A 22,350-nucleotide genomic window follows, 5' to 3' on the forward strand; every position below is an offset into this window, starting at 1 on the left:
AGAGACTATGTGAAGAAGAGAAAGTCATGGAACTACTTACTACTTGAACAAAAACCAAAGGACCCAATCAACAATGAGAATAAAGGACCCACACATATGATCTCAGTCAGGTTGGTCCAGCTAACCCCCACCATTGAAGCCATCCTACCTGAGGTGCCAGACATGAGAGTAAAGAGGTTATCTAGGACATTTCACCCCAGCAGCCATCACCAGAGATGAGATGAGCCATCCCTTTGGTTTCCTAACCAAATTCCTGACCCACAAAATCATGAAATATAATAAAATGCAACCAAGATATGTGCCCTTGACAAGAATCGAACCCGGGACCCTTGGGTCCTCAGTTGGACACTCTATCCACTGAGCAAAACTGGCTAAGGCAAGATTTATTACTTTTTATTACTCTGTTCCTCTGCTCCTTTTTAGATTGAAAGTTGCATAGTGTGATGATTAATTTTGTATCAATTTGGCATTGCCACAGTGCCCAGATATTTGTTCAAACATTATTCTAGATGTTTCTGTGAGTGTATTTTTTAATATGATCAACATCTAAATCAATGTACTTTGTGTAAAGCAGATTATCCTCCATAGTATGAGCAGGTCTCATCCAATCAGTTGAAGGCCTTAATAGAACAAACACTGACCACCTCTAAGGAAGAAGGAATTCTGCCAGAAAACTGCCTTTTGACTCATAAACTGCAACTCTTCCCTGGGTCGCCAGCCTGACAGCCTACCCTAAAGATTTTGGACTTACTAAGCCTCCACAATCACTTAAAATAAGTCTCTCTCTTTATCTATATATACACACATATGCATTGTGTTGGTTCTGTTTCTCTGGTGACCCTTGACTATCTTTTACTATTCTCTTAGTGATTCTTCTAGAGATTACAAGATGGATTCTTGACTTATCAGAGTCTACTATTAATTGTAACTTTTTGCAACCTGTAAGACAATGTATGGATTTTAGAACACTTGATTTCATTTACCCTCTCCTGAGTTTAATATCATTGCTATGTATTTTTAAATATAGAAGACATTACTATTATCTTATATAGACAATATCAATATTCATTTATTTACCCACATATTTATTATTTAGATTGATCTTTATTTTCTCATGTATATCTGACCTTACAACTGGGATAATTTTCCTTCTGCCTAAAGAATGCTACTATGGCCCTGGCCAGTGTGACTCAGTTGGTTGGGCATCATCCCATGCACTAAGAAGTTGCTGGTTCGATTCCTAGTTGGGCACATGCCCTAGTTTCAGGTTCGATCCCCAGTGGGGGCCATGCTGGAGGCAGCCGAGTGATGTTACTCTCTCATCGATGTTTCTCTCTCTCCTTCGATCCTCTCTCTCTAAAAGATCAATTAAAAATATGTTTCTATTGATCTTTTAGGAAATCTGTCACATTAGTTATCTCTAAATTAAGTGTGACAGATTTCCTAAGAGACCTGAACCTCACCCACAGAGATTATTTAAATGGGCCCAGCCTCTCTGAGGTGAATCAATGAGTAGAAAAGACCAGTACAGAGCATTTAGTAGATGAGGATTTATTGGTTCTAAAATTTCATGTGTTTATTTCTTTAAGTTTCTAGTGCTCTGCCTCAATTTTTAAACTTGTGTTTTATTTATGTATACATAGGAAGCATTTGTCATTTTTAAATTTGTGTTTGATAATTTCAACTATCCAAATCCATTTGGAGTCTGTTTTTATTCTTTATGGTTTCTGCTATGTTTTTCTTGTTTCCTTGGGTAACTGATTATATTTTACTGTGTAATAGACATTGTATTTGTGAAATTTTTTATAGAAATGATGGTATTACTTTCCTCCACATAGAATTTTAGTTTGCTTCCACCAAGTACTTGAGGGCCTAAACTCAAAGGAATTATCTGAATCCAATCTTGGAATTGAGATGATTTAAAATAGATTTAACCTCTTCACTTCTAGGATATAGCCATTTGAATTACCAATCCAAAGCAATGGGTCTTCAATAGAGTCCCCCCACTCCCACGAACACCCCTTAAGCATACCCCCAACTCTAATTGCCATCCCCCATCTCTCAAGCAACCCTCTATGGAATGGATAACTGGACCTGCCTGGGTTTCCTTTGCTCCTCAGATGATGGCTTGGTAATTCCTATTTTGTAAGCTCTCTGATGCCTTTGAGATGATAATTTTGTTGAGTTTTTCTAGTGTCCTCAGTAGGAGGATTGGTCCGTATTACTGCCAATACCAGGACTTATAGAAATGTAGATATTATTAAATACTAGAGGCCCAGTGCACAAAATCATGTAAGGGGGGGGGTGTCCCTCAGCCCGGCCTGCACCTTCTCCAATCCAGGACCCCTCGGGGGATGTCCGACTGCCGGTTTAGGCCCACAGTCGGACATCCCTCTCGCAATCTGGGACCACTGGCTCCTAACTGCTCGCCTGCCTGCCTGCCAGATCGCCCCTAACTGCCTCTGCCTGCCTGCCTGATTGTGCCCCTAACTGCTTGCTTCCCCATGCCAGCCTGATCACGCCCCTAACTGCTTGCTCCCCTGCACTGGCCTGATTGCACCCCTAACTGCTCTCCCTTGCTGGCCTGATCACCCCTAACCGCCTCTGCCTCAGCCCCCGCCACCGTAGCTTTGTCCAGAAGGAAGTCGAATGTCCGGAAGATGTCCAGTCATCTGGTTTAATTAGCATATTACCCTTTTATTAGTATAGATAGGTAGTAGAATTTTAAAAGTACAATGAAAATAATCCTTAAAGAAAAAAAATTAGACTTTTTTTCACAATTATACTTTTTTAGCCCAGGTGGCAGATCAGTACTTAGGAATGTTTTCGGTAGTCCTGGTACCATGTAATTTGAGAAAGGTTACTTCTTTCACTAACAAGAATATTTTACTGATAAGAATACAAGAATTGAACATCACTCCTATTCCAAAAGCTATTCTAAGAATTTAGATTACAAAGATGAGAAAGACATGGTCATTGACCTCAAGGGGCTAAAAGTCTAGATTCCTTATTGGTAAACTGGTTATTTTTAGAATCATCAATTCATGATCAAAAAGTCTTTTGTTAAATACATTGTATACAATGATAAATACATTTAAATTCTAAACATGTATATTTGAGTTTCTTTCACTTTCCAGCCTAAACATGAGGGCGTTTTAAACAATATATTTTCTAATGCATTTGTCTTTGAATAAAGTTTATTGTTGAATACTAGAGGCCCAATGTGTGAAATTTGTGCAAGAGTAGGCCTTCACAGCCCCGGCTGCCTTGGCCGTTGCAGCCCGGCTTCGTCCGGAAGGTCGTCCAGACGGTTGTTCCACTGTTCAGCTGTTCAGTCAATTTGCATATTACTCTTTTATTATTATAGATTTTTTAAAAAGTATTTTGGAAAAATAATACAACTTCACAAGAGATCTTAAATGCCAGGATCCTCTTTTTTCCTAAAGGGTTAAATTCTTGTTTTCTAGTCTTTTGACTATAATAAACTCCTGGGAAAAGCTATTCCCCCTAATCATCATTATTTTTAATCAGTGCTTTTCCTTGGTAGGTGTTCAAAGTCTCCTTAAAAAGTCTCTGGACTTTTATACAAGTATCCCTGGACTCTAAACTAAGTGTGACAACTTTCCTAAGGGACCTGAACCTCACCCACAGATTATTCAAATGGGCCCAGCCTCTCTGAGGTGAATCAGTGAGTAGAAAAGACCAGTACAGAGAATTTAGTGGATGAGGATATAGTAGATTCATTATGGGGTTCTGGACAAGTTGCATAACTTTTCTGGATTTGTTTTCTCATCCATGATAGATCTGGCTCCTGAATGATATATCTCTAAAGTATATATAACTTCCAGCTCTTAGATTCTGTCATTCTTTTAGAGTTGTTTGGCCACCTGAGTTTAAAATATATTAGAAGGAAAAATAGAAACTAACGTTCAATATATAAGTAAGATATTAGTAGAGTAATCTGTAAGAAGATGAAAATCCATATTATGTTGTGGCCACCATTACAATGGCCAGCAGAGATATAATCAAGACTGAGGTCTGAGGAGGCTGTGGTTCTCAGAATCCACCTTGTCTCAGTCTTCCCTTCCTTCTCTCCCCTGTTCCCTTTCTACTACACTCTTCCTCCAGGAATTTCCTTCAATTTGTCCACAGGAGAGAGCAACAGTGATTGACCTGAAGGGAGAAAACTAAGTAACTGTTGCTTCAGTTGAAGTGCATTGTATGTTTACCTTGTGGTCTCTGACTCTGAATGTAGTTCTGAGGCTCTTCAGAACAATGTAATGAAAAACAAATGCAGAGAGAGGGGAAAGATGGCGGCATAGGTAAACACCTGTACTTGCCACCTCCCACAACCACATCAAAATTACAACTAAAATACAGAAATGGAAATCTGGCTGAATGGAAGTCCTACAACTAGAGAAGTAAAGAAGAAAGCATACTGAGACTGGTAGGAGGTGCAGAGTGTGGAATAAGCTGGTCCTGCACCCACGTGTGCCTCCTTTTTAATCGGGAGGGAGATCATCTCTGTGGAGGCTGCCCGGAGGAGGAAGGGGTCCCAGCCCTACACCAGAGCCCCAGCCCAGGGTCCCAGAGCTGGAAAAAGAAGACCCCCACAGGCAGTAAGAACTATGGGCTGTAAAAACCAGTGTGGATTGGGGCTCAGTGACACAGAGGCTAGAGGAGACCCAGCTGTTCCTCTTAAAAGGCCGGCACTACAAACTGAACTTACAAGGTCCCACTTCCTCTGAGCTCCAACACCAGGGAGAGGCTCTGGGGAACACAGACACATACCAGGAAGAACTGGATTATCTGGCATCAGGGCAGGAACTTGGGGCAGCTTTCTCCCAGATGGAGGTGCTCGCAGGGATCATTGTTCCTATGCTGGGACCTCCTGCATACTGACTGGCAGCCATTTCTATTTGCTCCACCCTGGTGATTCCCTAAGACCCCGCCTCATCCAATTTACAACCCCACTCAAGCTGTGTGAAGCAGCCTTTGCATATGAATGGCCTTTCCTTGCTCAGGGTAAAATTTCTCAAACAAGATGCAGCTGGGTCAGGGAGCCCCAAACAAATCAATGATTTGAAATATGAGGAAGCAAAAAACACCCAACCAGAAGAGCAAAAAGAGAAAAGAATCCAAAAATTTTAAGATAGTAAGGATCCTCTGGGACAACTTCAAGTGTACCAACATTTGCATTATTGGGGTGCCAGAAGAAGAGAGAGAGTGATATTGAAAACCTATTTGAAGAAATAATGACAGAAAACTTCCCCTACCTGGTGAAAGAAATAGACTTACAAGTCCAGAAAGTGCAGAGAGTCCCAAACAAGAGGAATCCAAAGAGGACCACACCAAGACACATCATAATTAAAATGTGTAGGGCTAAAGACAAAGAGCGAATCTTAAAAGCAGCAAGAGAACAGCAGTTAGTTACCTACAAGGGCACACCCATATGACTGTCAGCTGATTTCTCAACAGAAACTATGCAGGCCAGAAGGGAGTGGCAAGAAATATTCAAAGTGATGAATAGTAAGGATCTACAAACAAAATTACTCTACTCCGAAAAGCTATCATTTAGAATTGAAGGTCAGATAAAGAGCTTCACAGGCAAGAAAAAGCTAAAGGAGTTCATCACCACCAAACCAGTATTATATGAAATGTTGAAAGGCATTTTTTAAGAAGAGGAAGAAGAAGATAAAAAATATGAACAAAATGGCAACAAATACATACCTATCAACAATTGAATCTAAAAATAAAAATAAATGAATAAGAAATCTAATAAACCAAATAAACTGGTGAATAAAATAGAATCAGAGGCATGGAAATGGAACAGACTGATGATTCTCAGAGAGAAAGGGAGTGGTGGGCCAGGAAGAGATTAAACAAAGATCTAATATACATACTAGAGGCCCGGTGCATGAAAATTCATGCACTGAAGTGGGGGGGGGGGGGGAGGGGGTCCCTCAGCCCGGCCTGCCCCCCTCTCACAGTCTGGGAGCCCACAGGAGCGGGAGGCGACCTGGCAATCAGGGGAAGGCGATGCCCCATCACACCTCTGCTGCTGCCACTGCCGGCAGCACATGCCTCAGCCAGCCCTGGTTTCCTGAGCCTTGGGCCGCCCTGGGTGGCTGGGGAGGTTGAGGAGATTGGTGGACTCCAGAGGCAGGCGGGGCTGAGGGGACTGGGTGCCGCCATCTTGTGGCTGTGGGCACCACCATCTTTGATGGTGGGGCAGTCAATTAGCATATTCTCTCCTAATTGGCCATCTTTGCGACCAATTAACATACTCCCTCTTTATTAGATAGGCTATGCATTACCTATGGACACAGACAATAGGGTGGCAAAGGCCTGGGGCTGGGGGGGAACCAGGTGGAGGGGAGCAATAGGGGGAAAAAAGAGGGACATCTGTGATAACTTCAACAATAAAGATTAAAAAGAAAAACAATTGCAACTAGCAGATGACTTTGGACAAATCATATAAATGCAGTGTTTTCATCTGTGAAATGAGAGGGATCAAACTTCCATTTTTGCTTTTATATATCCTGATGCCTATTAATTATTTTTTATCACTGTCATCCCTTCAGCTTGACTGGTTTTATTGTTAGTAGGCAGCTTGTTCCATACCCAGCTCACTTACACGCAGAGCCTGGCACACAGTGAATATCCAATTAACACTGTTCAGGAAGAAAGTAAACTTCTATTAGCACCTACTACGCCTCAGTCACTGCGCAGGTCTTTTTCATATACCTTTTCCTTTAACCCTTTCAACGCATTTGTGAGGGCGTAGGTATCACTACTGTAGTTTTTGGAGATGTGGATATAGATATTCAGAGATAGCATTATCAGCATCATAATTTTAGTAAAATAGAGCCTTAGTTCTGCCACTTACTTTATACCCGACAGGTTATTTTTCTAACCCTCAGTTTCCTTCTCTGGAAATTTGTACGAGTTAGGATAGGGTTGGCAGGTTTAGCAAACAAAAAGAAATTAGAAAGACTATCCCAAGCGGAACATTTTATATTTAAAAAGTTATTCTACTTTTACCCGAAGTTCAGATGTAACTGGGCACTCCTGTATTTTATCTGGCAACGCTATGTTAGCATTATGGTTATGGCAATGCACGTAGAAGACTTAGCCCTGACCCTAGCACTTTGCGTGCACTCTGTACATGCTATGCTCATTACCTTTTGGTTCTGATTCCAAAGTCATTTTTTTCCCCCCACCACAAATGCGTTGAGTTCAGTTTCCGCATAAAATTTCAGTCAGCGAGGGTACTGATGCCCTAAGTTTATATTCATGCTTTATCGTCCCTAAAGCGCTTTCAAAAAGCCTGGCCAAAGGCGGAAGGCTCTAGGGGGCAAACCACAGAGGCTGGAGCTGTTGGGGGCTGTCCTTGCAGTGCCAGCACCGGCTTCGCGGTACGACCGGCCGGGACAGCCACCCTCGCCCCGCTCCGCCCCGCGCCTTCTCGGCCAGTCAGCGGCCGCGCCGCGCCCCGCCGCACTCCTATAGGTCCTTCCCCGGGACGGGCGAGGCCTTTACATTTTCCCGCCTTCCCCAGCTTCTCCTCCGCCCGAAACCCGCACCGGCCCACCACGTCTCCGCCCTACCTCTGTGCGAGCCCCGCCCTTCCGGACTCCGCAGCCCCCTACTTCCCCTACCCGCCCTTCTGGGCCGCCTCCGGGTCCGAGCCCGGCCCTTCAGTTAAGGTGGGAGGGGACGGGAAGGGGCGGGCCGAGCACTCCTCCCGAGAGGCTCTGGGAGGCGGGAACGGAGGGAGGGGCGGGGCCAATCTCCTTGGCGCCACGTTGCCATGGCAGCGGGGGGAAGGGCGGGGGGAGAGGGAGGAAGCCAGCGGGAGGGGGCGGGGGGGATGTGGTACTGCCGCGGCCGGCACCGCAGCTGCTGCTGCTGCCTGCTCGTGGCGGCGTCTTCCCGGAGGCGGCTGCTGGAAGCTGCCGGGAGCAGCTGCGGTGCTCTGCCATATTGTGTCTTCCCCTTCCCGTCCCTTGCCTCCCCGCCGCGGCGGCCGAGCTGACGGTGAGTCCCGGGTGGAACGGCGTCTTCTCCGGCCGGCGCCGCCCGGCGTCCGCGCTCCCCGCCCGGGGTCGCGGCGCAGCTCCTGGGCACCAGCAGCGCGTGCGGCCAGCGCCGGGCGTGGGGCCCGGAGGCGGCTGTCCCGTGACGCGCCCGGACATTTTCGTCCTAAGGATTTGGCTCCGGCTCGGGGATCTCCCCAGAGCGCTGCTTGGGTGGTGTGTGGGCTCCCCGGGGGCGTCGAACCGACGGGAGTGCGGCCCCGTGAGGAGTTCGGAGTTTTTCCTGAAAGGTATTGACCGCCCGGGAGCGGGTGTCGCGCGGGGAAACTGTGGCGAAGGGTGCCGTCTCTCGGAGAAGGCTGGAGGTGACCCCGAGGACGCTTGGGGTTCGACTGGGGAGAATCCGCTGTGCGGGGAAGTGGCTGCCCCAAGGCCCCCCCCCCCCCCCCCAGGAGTCTTTGCAACGCCCCTTCCCCGGGCTCGTCTTGGAACTGGACGTGCGGGGCGTGGAGTCCTCGCCCGGCCCCGGGCGGACTCTGACTGAGCCCGGCCAAGAAGTGTCCGGGAAGGCGCCGGGCGCCGCCAGGAGTGAACTTCGGGCGGTTGGGTGCCGGGGCCTTGGGGTGGACAGGTTCGGGTCCCGGAAGTGGGGGTGGCCGACCCCGGCACCCTCGGGCTCCTCCTCCAGCGGACGCCCTGGGGGCCTGCGAGGGTGGCTGTCTAGGTGGGATGGGAGTTAGTGTTTCAGCGCTACAAAATGGACACTTCCTGTTCGCCTTCTCTCTCGGGGCCGCCGTTACCTCTGCCCTTCAGTCTTCTCTCCTGGGTGTGAGCTTGGCGGGCGGGCGGGCGGGCGTGAGGCACTTACGCCTTCAGTTTGCCCCACGGCCGCCGCGGCAGCGAGTCTGGAACCTGGGAGGGCGGGGGGAGTCCGGGCAAAGCGGCCCATGTGCCTGTGCTCCATCTTGCTCTACTCCACCCCTTTTACCCTTTTTCGGAATGCTTTTTCCCCACCACCGCTCAGGGGAGTTGGGGTACCCAGTTCATTGGGGCACACTCTCGGCATCTTCTTTGACTCAAAGTCTCTGTTAAAGCGGCCTCTGTACTTAGTTTTCTCCTTACAGGAAAAGAAGTCTTACATGCAAAGAAATGACACATACTTACTTCTACCCGAACTCCAAGGTGGGGGGAGGAGTGCTATTATTTATTTCTGGTTGGTTTACGCGGTTTCTCCCGTCCTCCTTCTGATTGTGACAGCCACGTGGCCGGCAGAGTGTAAGAAGATGGTCCTAGTGCCACCAGGGTGACACTTCGCTGGAAGCCAGGGGCTTTGTAACCGTGCTGCAGCTTTCCATCCACATTTATTTTCGTGTTTTCGGAGGTGGGGAAGTGGAAAAAGCTGAACTGTACATGTCCCAATCGAAAGACTTAACTGTTTCCTTGCAGTCCTTGTAAGGTATATATTGACATTTTTGCCGTCCTTTGCCGTTTTGATGATTCATCTTTAAAATCTCAGCAGCATGAGGTGCCCATTAAAGAGCAGTGGGGATTAGAATGGTACATTATGTATGGAGTTTCCTACCTCGGGAGTTGGGGCGATGTTTGAATTTTAGAGCCATTAATGAGAGGTTCTGGTGTGATCAGAAATAATTACATTCTGGAGGATTTATTTTTGATCGTTTTATAAAAACCTAAAGTTTTTTCTTTTTACATACAAGTCGTGACCTGAAAAGATTATTACCATTGAAAATACTTGTTTGGGGCTGAAATAAACGCTTGTTTGATTTATGTATGCACACTTTCTTAAGCTTTTTTTTTTTTTGAAAGGCATTAACATGAATGCTAACATGAACAGATTTTAAGGGAATAAAAATTAATTTTTAGACTACATAAAATTAAATGTGGAAGGATTGAAAACGTTAAAATCCAAACTTTTGGAGCATTTGGAAAATTTTAGAATTTAAATACAGTCCCTGGTTACTAATGCATTTTGTTTCATTTTGTGAATACTTTGTGTATTTGAATTATTTCCGTAACATATGTTTTTATTTGAACCAGTTTTACTTGAAGAGTGCTAAACCACAAGAAACATTAAGGATGTGTAGAGAAATTTAGAAACATTTAGAATTGTGTAGAGAAATTATAGCATCAACGTTTATTAGAATTTTAATTACACCATGATAATGGTTCTTAATGAAGTTAACATAAAAATATCAGGAAGGCTTCAGTGCAGAAAGGATAATGGGATTGAGAAATGAGTATGTGTGCTGACCACTGAGAGCAATGCTTAGGTGAGAAAGAAAAGTAAATGAGGTAATGAAATACTTACATAAAGCAGAAAGCATTGAAAACATACGCTGGAAGATAACTACATCATTAGTTATGGGATCTATCAAATGAAACTTTGAAAAATAGTCTTGTTCTTATGCCAGTTTATGGCTTAGCTATGTGTGTGTTGCTCTTCAGTTGTCATTTTTGCATAAATGCAAAAAGGTCCTTCAAAAACAAACTTTTGAAGGTCTTAATGCTTTGCTGATTTCTTAGGGAAGAAAAAGAGGTCTAAGATTTGATCCCTGTTCTTAGGTTGAAGAGACTACATTAACACGTGAAAGTGAGTTTACATTGTGAGATGATATAGTTAGGAGTTAAATTGTATGGTGCAGGCAGGTGCTGTAAGTTAAGAGGGAAAGAAAACTAGAGGTTTGAGTGGATAGGGGAGGCTTCTTGAAGAAATAGGGCTCTCTTGCTTTCTAAAGTGTTACTCCCATTAAATTACTCATCCTGAAGATCAAGCATGAATACCAAATTTCTTCTCAAGACTTCAAATTTTGGTTCCTGTCTTCTCCCATCTTATTTTCCACTAACCTATAAGAACTGTTTATTCACTACTATAACATGTTATACCAATTTTACATCCTTTTTTTTTTTTTTTAACCTTTGTTGATATAACATTTTTCTGTTGACATGCACCTGCACTCATCCTCTTAACTGCTGAAGATCTGCTCAGGCTTGAGGTTTGGTTGCAATTTTGATTGCCCTACGAGCCTTAAAATAATATAATTTTAGATCTGCCTTTCTCCAACTGAAAACTCTCATCTCTAATGACACCAAATTCTTTTGTACTGTAACATTCTGTACTGCCTTGTTTTTATTTAATAAATGTTTTTTCAGCACCTACCATGTGCCAGGCACTCTATAGGAACTGAGGATACATCCTTGAATAGACAAATTCCCATGTTATTAGTTATCTTTTTAAGTTTTATTACTCCAAGAAGATTATAAAATCTTCTCAGATATATGTGATATGCTTAGTGGATATTTTATTATTTTGTGAATAAAGGAAAAGCAGGACTTAAGTTATAAGGTAGAGAGATGATGGAAAGGTCTTTCTTTACATGTGATGGGCACAAAAGGATAAACAGTTATTATGGATGGCCTTGAAAACATCACTTCTGAACTTAAATATGGCATTTGAGCCTGTAACGATGTGATAAAATCTTTATTTGAGGAAGGTTCATTTGACAGCAATGTGTAGGACTAATTATTAACTGTGGGACTGAAGAGGAAGGAGAAGGAAAGATCTATTGAAAAAAAATTAACTTTGAGAAGGAGATTTAGAAGGGGAACATCACAAAGAAGGTGGTGAGTTTAGTTGAGTGTAAGGTGAATTTGACCTTTAATGACTAGAAGCTGGAAGTGTGGGATAATTCAGTCAATATAGAGCTGATAGCTGATGATAACGAATTTTTGTCAGAGTTAATAATTGAAGTGTTGAGGACTGAGAAAAAGATATTGTGAGAAATTAGAATTCAAAGGGCATTTGCTTTGGTCACATGTGCCTTCATAATTAATATTATAGAGTTGTATAATAACTATAGAATTGTTTTATTAATAACTTTATTTCCACTCTATGAGAATGCTATCTCTATTTTACCACCAAATATAAAGGGACCAAAATAATCTTTATTACTATTTTCTTCCAAGGGATTTTGATTTATGTATTTTTTACTTCCCTTACCCTAAACTTTTTAAAATTTAAATAAACTTTTTCTTTTAGGCTAGTTTACATTTACAGAAAGTTGTAAGATAGTACACAGAGTGATACCTCATCCAGTTTTCATATTGTTAACTTCTTACATTACTATGGTACATTTGTCACAACTAAGGTAACAAAATTGCTACATTACTATTAAACTACACACTTGATTCAGATTTCACTAGTTTTCCCTTAGTGTCCATTTATGATTCCAGAATTCCAGTTTCTCATACTTTCCTTGTTTTTGATGACTATGACAATTTTGAGGAGTACTAGTCAGAAATTTTATAGAATGTTCCTCGATTGAGATTTAAAAATTTTTTAATTGAATTTATTGGGGTGAAACTGATTTAACAAAATTATACAAGTTTCAGCACAATTCTACAATACATCACCTACATATTGTATTGTGTGTTTACCACCCCAATCAAGTCTCCTTCCATCACCATTCATCCTCCCACTCCTTTTATCCTCTTCTACCTCTCCCCACCCTCCCTTCTCTCTGGCAATCACTATACTATTGTGTGTGTCCCTGAGTCACCCTTTTCACCTAGCCTCAACCCCTTGCCTTATAGCTGTCAGTCTGTTCTCTGTATCCATGAGTCTGTCTCCACTTTGTTTATTTTGTTCATTAGTTTCACTTATTGGTAGTTGATTTTCTCTGATTAGCTTATTTCACTTAGCATAATTGTCTCCAGGTCCATCCATCACTGTCCCAAAAGGTAAAATTTCCTTCCTTTTTTACGGCTGAGTAGTATTCCGTTGTGTAAATGTACCACAACTTTTGTATCCACTCTCTACTGATGGGCACTTGCGCTGCTTCCAAATCTTGGCTATCTATACTAATAAAAGGGTAATATGCAAATTGGTCAGGATGCCCTCACAGTAACGATGGAACAGCAGGCTGCGTGGGGCGACCAGGCTGGCAGGGGGGTTAGCAAGGAGTGACAAGGCCGGCCGGGGGGGGGGGGCGACAGTGAGGGGCTACCAGGCCGGCAGCGGGGGTAGTTGGGGGTGACCAGGTCAGTGGGGGGGGGGAGTTGGGGGCGACCAGGGGGACAGTTGGGGGCAACCAGGCTGGTAGGGGTGGGCAGGGGGGCAGTTGGGGACGATCAGGCCAGCAGGCAGAGGCAGTTAGGGGTGATCAGGCTGGCAGGGGGGCAGTTGGCGGCGACCAGGCTGGCAGGTGGCGCAGTTAGGGGCGATCAGGCCAGCAGGCAGGTGGGCAGTTAGGAGCCATTAGTCCTGGATTGTGAGAGGGATGTCTGAGGGGTCATGGATTGGAGAGGGTACAGGCTGGGCTGAGGTGACCCCCCCCCCCCATGCACAAATTTTGTGCACCAGGCCTCTAGTCCTATATAATAAAAGCCTAATATGTTAAGTGTCCAACCATTCGACCAGTCACTATGATATGCACTGACCACCAGGGGGCAAATGCTCCAACTGGTAGGTTAGCTTGCTGCTGGGGTCCAGCTGATCAGGACTGGGCGAGATAGGCCGGACACATCCTGGAGCCCTCCCACAGTCCCTCCCCGGCCCTCATCGTGCACCGGTGGGTCCCTCGCTCTCGGCATGGTCTGTGGCCTCTTGCAATCCAGGACCCCTGGGGGATGTCTGCAGGCCATCCTAATATTTTGAGGTAACTCTGTATTGATTTCCACAATGGCTGCACCCATCTGCATTCCCCAACAGTGCATGAGGGTTTTTTTTTTCACATTGTTGATTTTTTGATGATAGCCATTCTGACAGGTGTGAGGTGATATCGCTGATGTTTTCTTCTTGATTAGACTGGGATCATGGTTTTTAGGGAGCAAGACAACAGAGGTGAAGAGCCATTCTCATCACAATATATCAAGGTTACATGCAAACAATATGATAAAATTATGTTAACCATGATCACCTTTTTGAGGTCTTGGTTTGCCAGGTTTCACCCCCATATCCACTCATTCCATATTCTATTCTGGAAGCAAGTCACTAAGCACAGCCCGTGATTTAGGCCTTAACATAGATTTCATGTATTTGTTTTTTTAATTGCTTTAGAGAGAGGGGGCGGGAAGAGAAACATCGATCAGTTGCCTCCTGTATGTGCCCCAAAGGGGATCAAACCTGCAACCTATGTATGTGTCCTAACCAGGAATCAAACCTGAAACTTTTAGATGTATGTACGGGACGACACTCCAACCAACTGAGCCACACTGGCCAGGGCAGATTCATGTATTTTTTATTTTCCTCAACCTAATTTTCTTTTCAATAAATAAACATTTAAACTTGGATAGCTGTTTATTGAGCAGCTACTGTATTTAAGTGCTAAGAATATAGTGGTGAGCAAGATGCTTCATTTTTACTCTTCTGGAGTGTGAGTTCTGGAGCTATATTCCCTGAGCTTGTATTCCTGTTGTGCCACTTCAAGGTTTGTGGTATTGGGCATATCATTTAATCTCTATCTGTTTCCATATAGAAAATGGGCACTACTAATAGCAACTACCTGGTAAGGTTGTTATGAAGATTAAAGAAGTTAATACTAGTGAAACACTTAAAACAATACATACACGAAAGTACTCGTTCTTACCTTTACACTATCCTATCTAATAAAGGAGTAATATGCAAATTGACCATCACTCCAACATACAATATGGCTGCCCCATGTGGACACAAGATGGCCAGCAGGGGAGGGCAGTTGGGAGGGACCAGGCCTGCAAGGGAGGGCAGTTGTGGGCGATCAGGCCAGCAGAGGAGGGAAGTTGGGGGTGACTGGGCCTGCATGGAAGGGCAGTTGGGGGGGGACCCAGGCCTGCAGGGGAGGGCAGTTAGGGGCAAACAGGCTGGCAGGGGAGCAGTTAGGCATCAATTAGGGTGGCAGGGGAGTGGTTAGGGGTGATCAGGCTGGCAGGCAGAAGCAGTTAGGGGCAATCAGGAAAGCAGGCAGGCGAGCAGTTGGGAGCCAGCAGTCCTGGATTGTGAGAGGGATGTCCCAGATTGGAGAGGGTGCAGGCTGGGCTGGGGGACACCACCTCCGTGCATGAATTTCATGCACCGGGCCTCTAGTATGTACAGAATTTAGACACATACACTCAGGCATGTAGGAAATGTACATATAGATTGGAATTGTAGATCTTACCATGTATGTATTTGCAGGAAAGCTAGTAGTATTTGGATTTCAGTTTTTAATAGCATCTAGATTATTGTAGAATGGAAGTCCATTCATCTCATTTAATAGATGTCAGAGTTATGTAGTGGCAGAGCTAGAACCAAGATCTGTTAGACAACAAATAATTTGAGCAGTAAGCAAAACAGACAACCAAATCTGCCTTATGGAGCTTTCAGTAAGTCAGGAAAAGATGTGTATTAAACCATCCTAGGTGTGATAAATATTATCAAAGAGTACAGGATATTATGAAAGAATATAATTTGGGGTCCCCCCCTAGTGTGGGATGTTAGAGAAGGTTGCCTTTAAGATTTTAAAGCTGTGAGTGATAAATAGTTAGCCAGGGCAAGGTGAAATGAAGAGTGTTTTAGACAAAGGGGGTAGCATTAGTAAAGGCCCGAAGAAAGAGAAAGCAAGGCCTTTTCAGAAATCTCAAGTGGGGAGAACAAGGGAAAGAGTGGCAAAAGATGTGTCCAGAAAGGTTACACAGGGGCAAAGTTATGCAGAACCTCTCATATACCATGTTAAGAACTACTTACATTTTGATCCAAGGGTTCCCTTGATTTGAGCAAGAAAGGAACATTGTCAGAGTTGCATTTTAGAAGATTATTCTAGTTACATTTGTTCTAGAGAATAAAGAGGATCAGGCATAGATGCAAGGAGACTAGACTTTTGGATGGGAAAGCCACAAATCAGATATGGAGGGTCTACTCTCTGGTTGTTCCTTTACAAAGATACTGTCAGAGCCACTCACTGTGTGTGTGTGTGTGTGTGTGTGTGTGTGTGTGCGCGCGCGCAGAACACAACCACAAGGGCGTACCATTTATATGGACTACCTCTGTGGTGGTTAAGATGAGAGATACTATTGACCTGGAGTATAGTGTGACCATGAAAATGGAGAGAGATGGGCAGATTACAGATATTAATACTCCAAAATCTATCTCCAGACCAGACCTGTCTCCTAAACTTTAGATCACATGTATCCCAAATACTCCACTTGATTGTCTCACAAACATCTCAAAGTCAATAGGTCAAAACAACAACATAAACACCACCCCCCAAAAAAATCATGACATACATTGATCTACCTCCAAGAAGAAAAATAGCTATTTTCCCTTTCAGTATTCTTTATATTATCAAGTAGATCTAACATCAGCTCTATTGCTGATCCTGTCTCCTAGTAGTGACAACTAGACTACTTAGCTGTATATAGTTGCAGTTAATATGGCTACATAGAATTTAGATTATATTCCATTAAAATTTATTTAGGAACTTGAGTGTTCATTGGGGTTAATGTTACTTTCTAAAATGCTATGGAGATCATTAATTAATAGCATAAATATCTTTAATAGTTTTTAACATAAATATATTTTACTTAAGTAAGTGTATATATAGGGTCAGTTTAGTCCTTATGAACTTAATTCTGTGTTAAATTATTCGTAGTTTTGTGTTGTTTTATAACTACATATAAAATCAGTATATTAGATCAACCAGTATAGTTTTACTATTTCCAAATTTGACACAAGGGACTTATTGGTAAGATATCATTTTATGCCTTTATTAAATGTATTTCTGATCATGAGTGTGCTCTTAAAAAATGCTTATTTTCAGTGGAATTTAATTGGCTGGGAGAGATTTACTCCATGACTGACTAATAATGGCTTATGTTCAAGGCATTGAAAATCATCTTACACAGAAATCTTGACAACAAAGAATACCAGCTGTTTGTATTCCAATGCTAACCATACTTACCTTTGTACTCTGGGACATTAGATCTGTTGACTTTTAGGTTTCTGTTACTTTGTTCGTTTTCCACGTTATTTTTCAAGTACAGAGTACAAGGCTCTCAAAGAACCAAAGTGCTGGTTGGCTGGCTAACTGGTCACTATATGGTTTGTAGCACAGGTGATAGTACTTCCAATGTCATTAGTGATTATTTTTGTTTTTTTATTTCTGTGTGATCAGTTTTTTCAGCCTCCAAAATATTTTTGTTTGGACACCACATTGATTGCTATCCCAAAGTTTGAGGAGATGAGTTTCTAAAGTAGATTTACTCTGAGAGCTAGTAGTGCTTCTTTTCTATCGTTATGTATACTAACAAAAGCCTAGATGGTCCTTGTGCCCTCTTGCATGACATCGTCACAAGATGGCCACCACAAGATGGCCACACACACAACAGAGGTGGGGACCGGCGGCCACTCCACGCAGTGAGGCCTGGGGGTCCTGCAGCTCCATGTGGCGCGGAGGAGGCCAGTCCCAGCGTCTCCACCGTCCTGTGCGGAGGAGGCGGGTCCCGGTGGAGGAGGCAGGTTACAGCAGGGGAGGGCAGTTGAGGGCGATCAGGCTGACAAGGGAGGGCAGTTGTGGGGTGATCGGGCCGGCAGGGGAGGTCAGTTGGGGGCGGTCAGGCAGGCAGGTAGGAGCCAGCAGTCCCGGATTGTGAGAGGGATGTCCAACTGCTGGTTTAGGCCCAATGCTGCAGGGGATCCGGCCTAAACCAGTAGTCGGACATCTCCCAAGGGGTCCCAGATTGGAGAGGGTGCAGGCCGGACTGAGGGACAACCCCTTTCCCCCACGCCCCGTGCACAAATTTCATGCACCGGGCCTCTAGTATTTAATAACATATAAAGTAATTAGTGTTATGTTTATTTATTTATTTATTTTATTTTATTTTTTTCAATTTTTTTTCAACTTTTTTTATTAAGGTATTATATGTGTACATATCTTACCATTGCCCCCCCACTCCCATATATGCCCTCACCCCCCAGAGTTTTGCATCCATTGGTTATGTTTATATGCATGCATACAAGTCCTTTGGTTGATCTCTTATCTTCCCCACCTCTCCCTAACCTTCCTGCTATAATTTGACAGACTGTTTGATGCTTTACTGCCTCTGTATCTATCTTTTTGTTCAAGTTCATAGTGTTCTTTATTATCCATAAATGAGTGAGGTCATGTGGTATTTTTCTTTCATTGACTGGCTTATTTCACTCAGCATAATGTTCTCCAATTCCATCCAGGTTGCTGCAAATGGTAAGAATTCCTTCTTTTTTATGGCAGCATAGTATTGCATTGTGTAGATGTACCATAGTTTTCTGATCCAGTCATCTGCTGATGGGCACCTAGGCTGTTTCCAGATCTCAGCTATTGTAAATTGTGCTGCTATGAACATAGGGGTGCATATATCCTTTCTTATTGGTGTTCCCAGTTTCTTAGGATATATTCCTAGGAGTGTGATTACTGGGTCAAATGGGAGTTCCATTTTCAGTTTTTTGAGGAAACTCCATACTGTTCTCCACAGTGGCTGCACCAGTCTGCATTCCCACCAGCAGTGCACGAGGGTTCCATTTTCTCCGCATCCTCGCCAACACTTGTCGTTTTTTGATTTGTTGATGATAGCCATTCTGACAGGTGTGAGATGGTACTGCATTGTTGTTTTGATTTGCTCTCTCGGATAATTAGTGACGTTGAGCATGTTTTCATGTGTCTCTTGGCCTTCCTTCTGTCTTCTTTTGAAAAGATTCTATTTAGGTCCGTTGCCCATTTTTTTATTGGATCATTTATCTTCCTTTTATTAAGTTGTATAAGCTGCCTGTAGATGTTGGAGATTAAACCTTTATCAGTGATACCATTTGCAAATATATTCTCCCATGCAGTGGGCTTTCTTGTTGTTTTGTTGATAGTTTCTTTTGCTGTAAAAAAGCTTTTTATTTTGATGTAGTCCCATTTGTTTATTTTCTCTTTAGCTTCCATTGCCCTAGGGGCAGTATCGGTGAAGAAGTTCTTTTGGCATATGTCTGAGATTTTGCTGCCTGTGGATTCCTCTAGTATTTTTATGGTTTCCCGTCTTATGTTTAAGTCCTGTATCCATTTTGAGTTTATTTTTGTGTATGGCGTAAGTTGGTGATCTAGCTTCATTTTTTTTGCATGTATCTGTCCAATTTTCCCAACACTATTTATTGAAGAGACTGTCTTTATTCCATTGTATGTTCATGCCTCCTTTGTCAAATATTAATTGAGCATAGTGGCTTGGGTCAATATCTGGATTCTCTATTCTGTTCCATTGATCTATATGTCTGTTCTTGTGCCAGTACCAGGCTGTTTTGAGAACAATGGCTTTGTAATACAGCTTGAAATCTGGTATTGAGATCCCTCCTACTTTATTCTTCTTTCTCAGGATTGCTGTGGCTATTCGGGTTTTTTTTTTATTCCAGATGAATTTTTGGAGAGTTCTTTCAAGGTCTGTGAAATATGCCATTGGTATTTTAATGGGGAGTGCATTGAATCTATAGATTGCTTTGGGTAGTATGGACAGTTTAATGATGTTGATTCTACCAATCCATGAACATGGTATGTTCTTCCATCTGTTTACGTCTTCCTCTATCTCTTTTTTCAGTGTCCTGTAGTTTTCCGTGTATAGGTCTTTTACCTCCTTAGTTAAGTTTATTCCTAGGTATCTTAATTTTTTTGGTGTGATGGTAAATGGGATTGCCTTTTTAGTCTCTCTGTCTGTAAGTTCACTATTGGTGTATAGAAAGGCTATAGATTTCTTGGCTAGTGTTATGTTTTAGATACTGATGGAAGTTTACAAGTTATTATGTCAACTTTTTTTTAACATTTATTAGAAGTAACTTTTTATTAACGAAAACAATTTTCACTCAATTTAGATATCTTGTGGCACTGTTTTTTTTTAAAATCAGTATTTCTGTGTAAAAGACAAAGTTATATGCTAGGGATTCATTATAAAAAGCAGTATTTGATCTTTATGCAGAAAATATCAGGTTTGTTACTGCTTAGAAGCAAATGTGTTCCTTTTTTTTTTTTTTAAATAAAGTATTGCTTCATTTTAACTTCCCCAAGAAACTGATGAACAATTGAGACTTTTGGGTTTTTTGGAGGCAAATGATGCAACAATGTATAGGAGAACTCTATATACTGTGTACAAAAAGTACAAAATTATTTAGATAGAAGTGGCATTTAAGCCACGGTTTACACAGTGTATCTGGGCAAGTTAGTGAGAAAAGTGGATTCAGTAGAAGGTTACCACAACAGATTTTTCTCCCCCAGATTTTAGTGTTTTCTGCTTTTAGTATGAGTTGGAGAAAGGTTTTTTTCCACCACTCAATTTTCTTCCTTTTTTTTTTTTTTTTACCCCTATTTGAAAAACAGTTTCCCTATGAAACAAATCTTTGACCCCTTTGTATTCTGCTCCTCTCCCCCCTTTCTTGACTGGAAAATACAGCTGCACACATTTTTTGTTTAGAGACAATGGATCACATGCTGTGTCACCTAAATCTATGACCAAGAGGCAGTTTTATTCCTAAGAGACCATAATGCTTTAGTTGTCCTGGATACATGACATCATGTAGCATTATAATCAAACATACATCTTTTTGCAGTACATTTGGGATTTGAATCTACCCCCTAATCTCAGAATTGGATTTTATGGAATGGACAGTATTTATAATTGAGAATCTTAAGAAAAACAAAGAATGTATTGTTAATTCAATAGGAAAGTTTGTGAGTTCCTTTTATATGTGTGTGTTTTTTTTTCTATTGAGGGTTACCAAAGTTAACAGATATTTTGAGTTAATAGAATATTTTTAAGGTTCTAGCATTTGTTAGATTTATTACACAAAGCTTTGCAGATAGTATGTGCTCAATAAATGTTACACTTGATTTTTGGTACCGATGTGATAAATTAACAAGAAGAAAATTGTTTTCCTTTTTAAAAAAAGGAATAACACTCAAGATTTATAAAATTATTAGTATCTGTAAACTGCTAAAATATTTTATGTTGAACTTATTATAATAAACTTAGTGTACTGGTGAAAAAATATAGGAAATATAATGCAAGGGGATGCTTTCAGTCTTGAGAAATGGTACTTCATTATAATTAATAAATAAAAATGGTTCATTAAGGAGATTAGAGATGAAGAAAGGAGAGGGAAATTGAATGTAAATTTCTTTCATTGTATAGTATAGATTAATCACAAACAATGTTTAACTTACAATAAAGAATTGAGATAATTGCCAGGCAGTTTTAATAAAATGCACAAACATTTTGTATTTCTATGATATGCCAAGCTCTGTCATATATATTTTTTCTATGAAAAACACTGTTTAGTGATCTGAATTCAGTGATTGATTGCCTGTTTCCCTTTGTTAGGGTGTCTTAGCCCAAATCAAATGGCTTTTTAATATTGCTTAATTTAAAGTGATTGTATGGGAAAGCCACAAATCTGAAGTGGGGGGAGGGTGCGGGGTCTAATCTCTGGTTGCTCTCTTGACATTTATAAGATTGTTTGATTTACCTATGACATTAAGTTCTTGATGGGAAATAAAATGACAAGTCAATAAAAAAAATTTCCAAATGTTTTAAGACCGTGTAAAATTGACCGAATTAGAAATTGGAGATGAATTTAATTAAACATAACCAAAAATATAATGATCATTCGTCACATGATTCGGGAATTCAGATCTTTAAAGTAAGTATAGTAAGACTGATTTTAAATAGGAAGTTGGACTAGTAGGTGATGAAAAGATATAAACAACTACATCTGTAAGTCAGATGTTGCCATGTAGTTCATTGTTAATCATCCCTTGCTTTAAGCATGGGACTGACTACAAGTATTCAGGGTCTCTCGGTATAATTGCTCAAGTGTTGGTTTCAACTTCTTCCCAATTCTAGTAGAACATAATAGGTGGTGTGGCTCCTTTTCATGCCAGTGTAGTAAAAGCTTTTTAGAAACAGCAAAATTGATTTTCCTTATTACTCTTTCTGGGTAATGAGGAAAGAAATATTCAATGATTGCATCAGGGGTGCAAGGAAAAACTTAATTGTAATTCATTTGCTTTGGGATATAAAAAATTGACTATCTTATTTTGATCTGAGTCCTTTTTCAGTGTTATTTAGTAATGTAATCGATTAAATATAAATTTTCAACTATTACATTATCTTGCAAATAATAACAGATTTCGGGCTCTAATTATAATATGGGTAAGATAAAAACAATTAAAATTGAAAAATGTGACATGAAGATATTCAATAATATAATTTGAAAAGTACTTTTTAAAAGTAAACATTAATAGAACTGAGTTAATTACAATTATATCTTATTTGCTATGGC

At 41.8% G+C, this 22,350-nt stretch overlaps 1 protein-coding gene across 6 annotated transcripts in view; it reads left to right on the forward strand.

Moving 5' to 3' along the window:
• The first annotated feature begins 7,860 nt into the window (after positions 1 to 7,860).
• FOXN2 (forkhead box N2) overlaps positions 7,861 to 22,350 on the forward strand; it is a 79,724-nt gene continuing 65,234 nt past the window's right edge. For 4 of the 6 annotated variants that reach the window (XM_054727824.1, XM_054727825.1, XM_008162155.3 and 1 more), the window contains exon 1: positions 7,861 to 8,040. The gene's annotated coding sequence lies outside the window, so the exon portion shown is untranslated. Of the gene's footprint in view, positions 8,330 to 22,350 lie in introns of all 6 variants that reach the window. The other 2 variants (XM_028139967.2, XM_054727823.1) reach the window with 2 other exon arrangements.

Source organism: Eptesicus fuscus, chromosome 16 (genome assembly GCF_027574615.1).
Source record: "Eptesicus fuscus isolate TK198812 chromosome 16, DD_ASM_mEF_20220401, whole genome shotgun sequence".
Lineage (NCBI taxonomy): Eukaryota > Metazoa > Chordata > Mammalia > Chiroptera > Vespertilionidae > Eptesicus > Eptesicus fuscus.